Genomic DNA, 6,000 nt, shown 5'->3' on the forward strand with positions numbered 1-6,000 from the left:
TTCTCATTATAAGAATTTGTCCAGGCTTGTCCTTTGCTACAAAAAGGATTGGGCCACCTTGCTGCACTTTATTTACTTTCATTGCTTGTTACCCATTACAAATTATCTTATTACAAAACTATCCGTTATCTACAATTTCAGTGCTTGCAGAGAATACCTTACTGAAAACCGCTTGTCATTTCATTTTGCTCCTCGTTGGGTTCGACACTCTTACTTATCGAAAGGACTACGATAGGTCCCCTATACTTGTGGGTCTATGGCCAGACTGACCACCATTCGAGTATTACTCTCGTTGGTAGCCTCGCATGGTCTTCTTGTCCACCAGATGGATGTTAAGACGGCTTTTCTGAATGGAGAGCTAAACGAGGAAATCTACATGCAACAGCCAGATGGCTTTGTGATAGATGGTCAGGAAGGAAAAGTGTGTAGGTTGCTAAAATCTTTGTATGGCCTGAAACAAGCACCTAAGCAATGGCATGGTAAGTTTAATACAACTCTGACACTTGTTGGTTTCGTTGTTAATGAAGCTGACAAATGTGTATACTATCGCCATGGTGGGGGCGAAGGAGTTATACTATGCTTGTATGTTCAACTACTTCATCTTACGTCGACTACTTCCGCGTCACCTTCGTCTTCACCATGAGCACTGACGCTGATCGTGCGGCTGCCGAGAAGGCCGCTGCTGACAAGAGGATCGCCGACTAGGCCGACGCCTCTGCTGCTTCTACGGCCGACTGGCCTAGTGGAGGGTATAACACATTTACCCCGCTCCTGTCTACTTTCATGTGTGCAGTACTAGTGGTTTGCGTAGATGTTTCTACTATCTTCCTAGTACGTGCGTACATTATCAAAATTCAGTATGTCATTAGCACTGCCTATGTCATGTTCATGATTTATTATTGGATTAAATTAATCAAACAATTGCTTAATTTCTCATCAATCCAAAAACCTAATATGCGTAGGCAATTTTCGATCCATGGTTTTGCTGCTGCACTGAAACCAGCCCCATTTACAGGGACGTACTTTAAGCATTGGCAGACTAAAACCGTCTTATGGCTTATAGCGATGAACGTGTTCTGGGTCGCCGGTGTTACTCCCACGGGAACGATCGCTCCTGAACAGGAGAAGGCGTTCAGGGAGGCCACCGTCGTCTTTGTTGGATGCGTTCTGAGCGTGATCGGAGATAAGCTGGTTGATGCATACTTACATATGCGGGTTGCCAAGGACTTGTGGGAGGCGCTCGAATATAAATTCGGTGCTACGGATGCTGGAAGCGAGATGTATATTTTGGAGCAGTTCCACGATTACGAAATGGTCGAAAACCGTTCTGTATTGGAACAGGCTCATGAGATACAGTGCTGCCAGGCAAATTTGTCGCGGGTTGCACTATCGCTAAGTTACCCAATTCCTGGAGGAACTTTGCCACTATAAAACATCAGAGGCGTGAATTCTCAGTTGAGGATGTCATTGGCCATCTGAGTGTCGAGCAGAATTCGAGGGCAAAGGACTCGCACGAAAAAGGGACCGAAGGGACCTCTGTTGCCAATGTGGTGCAGAAGAACTTCAACCCTCACAAGCCCAAGGGGAAGACTGGTGTCCAACAGAATACCGAGTTTAAAAAGAAGGGCAAGAAGACCTTCAAGAAAGATAAGAAGAAGGGTGGCAGTTTCACTTGTGGTTCAGATGAACATTGGGCTGCCAAGTGCCCAAACAAGTTTAAGAAGCCAGGACAGGACTACAAGACTGTCAACATGATTGTGAGCAACGATGAGAGTGGGCCATCTGGGTACGGTAATTTGTTTACTGTATTTTCAGTTTGTCAGTCTACCGATTGGTGGATTGACACAGGTGCAAATATTCATGTGTGTGCTGACATTTCATTGTTTTCTTCTTATTAGGCCACAGGGAACGGGTCCGTACTGATGGGGAATGGCGCGAGTGCTTCTGTTCATGGTGTTGGCACGGTCGATCTGAAGTTTACTTCGGGAAGGATCGTGCAACTGAAGAACGTGCAACATGTCCTCGCCATCAAGAAGAATCTTGTTAGTGGTTCCCTTCTATGTAGAGAAGGGTTTAAATTGGTATTCGAGTCTAATAAAGTAGTTGTTACGAAATATGGACTGTTTGTTGGAAAAGGATATGAATGCGGAGGTCTGTTCCGCTTTTGCCTCACAGATTTTTGTAATAAAGTCATGAACAATATTCATTCGAGTGTTAATGAAACAGAAGTTTGGCATTCACGTCTGTGTCACATTGGTTTTGGTAGTATGACGCGGTTGGCAAAATTGAATTTAATCCCAAGTTTCACTTTAGCCAAAGGTTCTAAGTGCCATTCGTGTGTGCAAGCGAAGCAACCTCGCAAGCCCCATAAGGCTGCGGAGGAGAGACATTTGGCACCGTTAGAACTCATACATTCTGATCTTTGTGAGATGAATGGTGTACTGACTAAAGGTGGAAAAAGATACTTCATGACACTGATAGATGATTCTACTAGATATTGCTATGTATGTCTTTTAAACACTAAAGGTGAGGCTCTACACTACTTTAAAATCTATAAGGCAGAAGTTGAGAATCAACTTGAAAAGAAAATAAAACTAGTTCGGTCAGATCGTGGTGGAGAGTAATTCTCTAATGAGTTTGATTCTTTCTGTGCGGAACACGGAATTATTCATGAGAGAACGCCTCCTTATTCACCTCAGTCAAATGGGGTTGCCAAACGGAAAAACCGTACTCTAGCAGATTTGGTTAATGCCATGTTAGATACATCGGGTTTATCCAAGGTATGGTGGGGGGAGGCTATATTGACATAATGTCATGTCCTGAATAAAGTTCTGACAAAAGACAATGAGATCACTCCCTATGAACAATGGGAAAAGAGAAGAACGACACTCTCATACTTACGTACTTGGGGCTGCTTGGCGAAAGTCAATGTGCCAATCCCCAAAAAGCGTAAGCTTGGACCAAAGACCGTGGACTGCGTTAATTTGGGCTACGCTACGAATAGCGTCGGCTATAGATTTCTGGTAGTGAAATCTGAGGTACCTGACGTGAAGGTCGGTTCGATTATGGAGTCTAAAGATGCTACATTTTTGATGATATTTTTCCTATGAGAGATATGCAAAGCACTTCTAGGCTGGAATCTGATGAGACTCCTGAACCTGCCATTCCGATGGGATATTATGAACAGACACATGATGGAATTATTGAGGAGGATGACAAGGAAACCCTTGGTAGGGGCAAGAGACAGAGGACTACAAAGTCTTTTGGTGATGATTTCCTTGTATACCTTGTGGATGATACTCCCACTTCTATTTTAGAAGCTTATGCGTCTCCGGATGCTGACTACTGGAAAGAAGCGGCCCGTAGCGAGATGGACTCCATCATGGCTAACGGGACATGGGAAATCACTGAACGCCCCTATGTCTGTAAACCATTGGGTTGTAAATGGGTGTTCAAAAAGAAGCTTAGGCCCGATGGTACGGTTGAAAAGTACAAGGCTAGGCTTGTGGCCAAGGGCTATGATCAGAAAGAAGAGGAAGATTTCTTCGATACTTATTCACCTGTGGCCAGACTGACCACCATTCGAGTATTACTCTCGTTGGTAGCCTCGCATGGTCTTCTTGTCCACCAGATGGATGTTAAGACGGCTTTTCTGAATGGAGAGCTAAACGAGGAAATATACATGCAACAGCCAGATGGCTTTGTGATAGATGGTCAGGAAGGAAAAGTGTGTAGGTTGCTAAAATCTTTGTATGGCCTGAAACAAGCACCTAAGCAATGGCATGGTAAGTTTAATACAACTCTGACACCTGTTGGTTTCGTTGTTAATGAAGCTGACAAATGTGTATACTATCGCCATGGTGGGGCGAAGGAGTTATACTATGCTTGTATGTTGATGACATACTGTTATTCGGAACCAACCTCAAAGTCATTGAGGAGGTCAAGTCGTTTCTATCTCAGAACTTTGAGATGAAAGTCCTTGGTGTGGCTGATGTTATCTTGAACATCAAGCTACTGAGAGATAATGAGGGTGAGATTACACTTCTGCAATCCCATTATGTTGAGAAGGTGTTGAGTCGTTTTGGATATGCGGACTGCACGCCATCTCAAAAACCATATGATCCTAGCGTCTTGATTCGAAAATCCAAAGGCACGGCTATAGATCAATTAAGATACTCTCAAATCATTGGTCCACTTATGTACCTAGCGAGCGCTACGAGGCCTGACATCGCCTTTGCTGTGAGTAAACTGAGTCGGTTTGTTTCAAAACCGGGTGATGTGCATTGGCGTGCTGTTGAAAGAGTTATGCGCTATCTGAAGGGTACTATGAACTATGGACTTCACTATACCGGATACCCGTCGGTACTTGAAGGGTATACTGACGCGAATTGGATCTCTGATGCTGATGAGATGAAGGCCACAACTGGGTATATGTTTACTCTTGGAGGTGGTGCTGTTTCCTGGAAGTCTTGCAAGCAAATGATCTTAACGAGATCGACAATGGAAGCAGAATTAACAACATTAGACACATCTGGTGTCGAAGCAGGATGGCTTCGAGATCTTTTGATGGACTTGCCATTGGTTGATAAACCGGTTCTGGCTATCCTTATGAACTGTGACAATCAGACTGTCATCACTAAGGTGAAGAGTTCAAAGGACAACATGAAGTCCAATAAACACATAAGAATGAGACTAAAAGCTGTCAGAAAACTAAGAAACTCCGGAGTGATAGCGTTGGAGTATGTCCAAACGGCTAAGAATCTGGCAGATCCCTTTACAAAAGGGCTATCGCGTGTTGTGATAGATAATGCATCGAGGGAGATGGGTATGAGACCCACATGAGTTGCCATGGTGGTAACCCAACCTATGTGATCGGAGATCCCGTGAAGTAGGACCTGGGAAAACAAGCTAGTGGTTAACTGAGGAGAGTATTTTGACTAACCCACTCCGTTGGAGATGCACAACTCTCGGTAACTGTATGGCAGGTTGACTTTTGTCTTAATGTGTTCCAAGGCTTATAAAAGCAAGATGCTATCCTACAGAGCGTTCTTTGGAGGAACACACCTATATGAGCCTGACTACTGGTCATAGTCTATGAGATTAGGGTGATCTCTAGTAAGTTCATGAAAAGGCCAGGAGTGACCAATATGCTCCACCCGAGGGGTCAGCCTTCGGCAGCCTAGTACTGGTAAGACACTTGGTGAAACTCCTTCATGCCAAATTGACAATTCAAGGCCTAGTCCATTGTTCAGTTGTGAAGGAGTGTAGCTTTTTGTTCTAGGTGGATGTTCAACCTTAACGGGTCTCCACTGAAAATACTGGTATATCAAAATAGAGTTTGGAACAGAGGACAACACCATGGGCCTTCGGGATCTGGTGGGGGATTGCTGAATATTAGTTGGGCTAATGGCCCATAACAATTTCAGGAAAATCCCTAAGGGCCCATGCTGTCAAGGGAGTGGTGGGAAATTTAGTCCCACATGGCTAGTTGAGAGAGATGTACACCAACTCATGATGAGAAGACTCGCTATTACCATATTCTCAAATTATTTCCGTTCTCATTAAAGGGTGATGCTAAAGCTTGGTACAATACTCTTGCTCCTGGTTGTGTGTGTAGTCCCCAGGATATGATTTATTACTTCTCTGAGAAATATTTCCCTGCTCATAAGAAACAAGCTGCTTTACAGGAGATATTTAACTTTGTGCAAATTGAAGAAGAGTCTCCCACAAGCTTGGGGGAGGCTTTGCCAATTGCTTAATACTTTGCCTGATCATCCTCTTAAGAAAAATGAAATACTTGATATCTTCTATAATGGACTAACCGATGATTCTAGGGATTTCCTAGATAGTTGTGCTGGTTGTGTTTTCAGGGAGCGAACTATTGGGTAGCTGAAGAATTATTGAATAACATATTGAAAAATTATGATGATTGGACTCTTCCTGAACCACTGCTTAAACCCACTCTGAAGAAGAGGGGTATCTTATATCTCAGTCCTGAAG

Source organism: Aegilops tauschii, chromosome 2, assembly GCF_002575655.3.
Source record: "Aegilops tauschii subsp. strangulata cultivar AL8/78 chromosome 2, Aet v6.0, whole genome shotgun sequence".
NCBI classification, from domain to species: Eukaryota; Viridiplantae; Streptophyta; class Magnoliopsida; order Poales; family Poaceae; genus Aegilops; species Aegilops tauschii.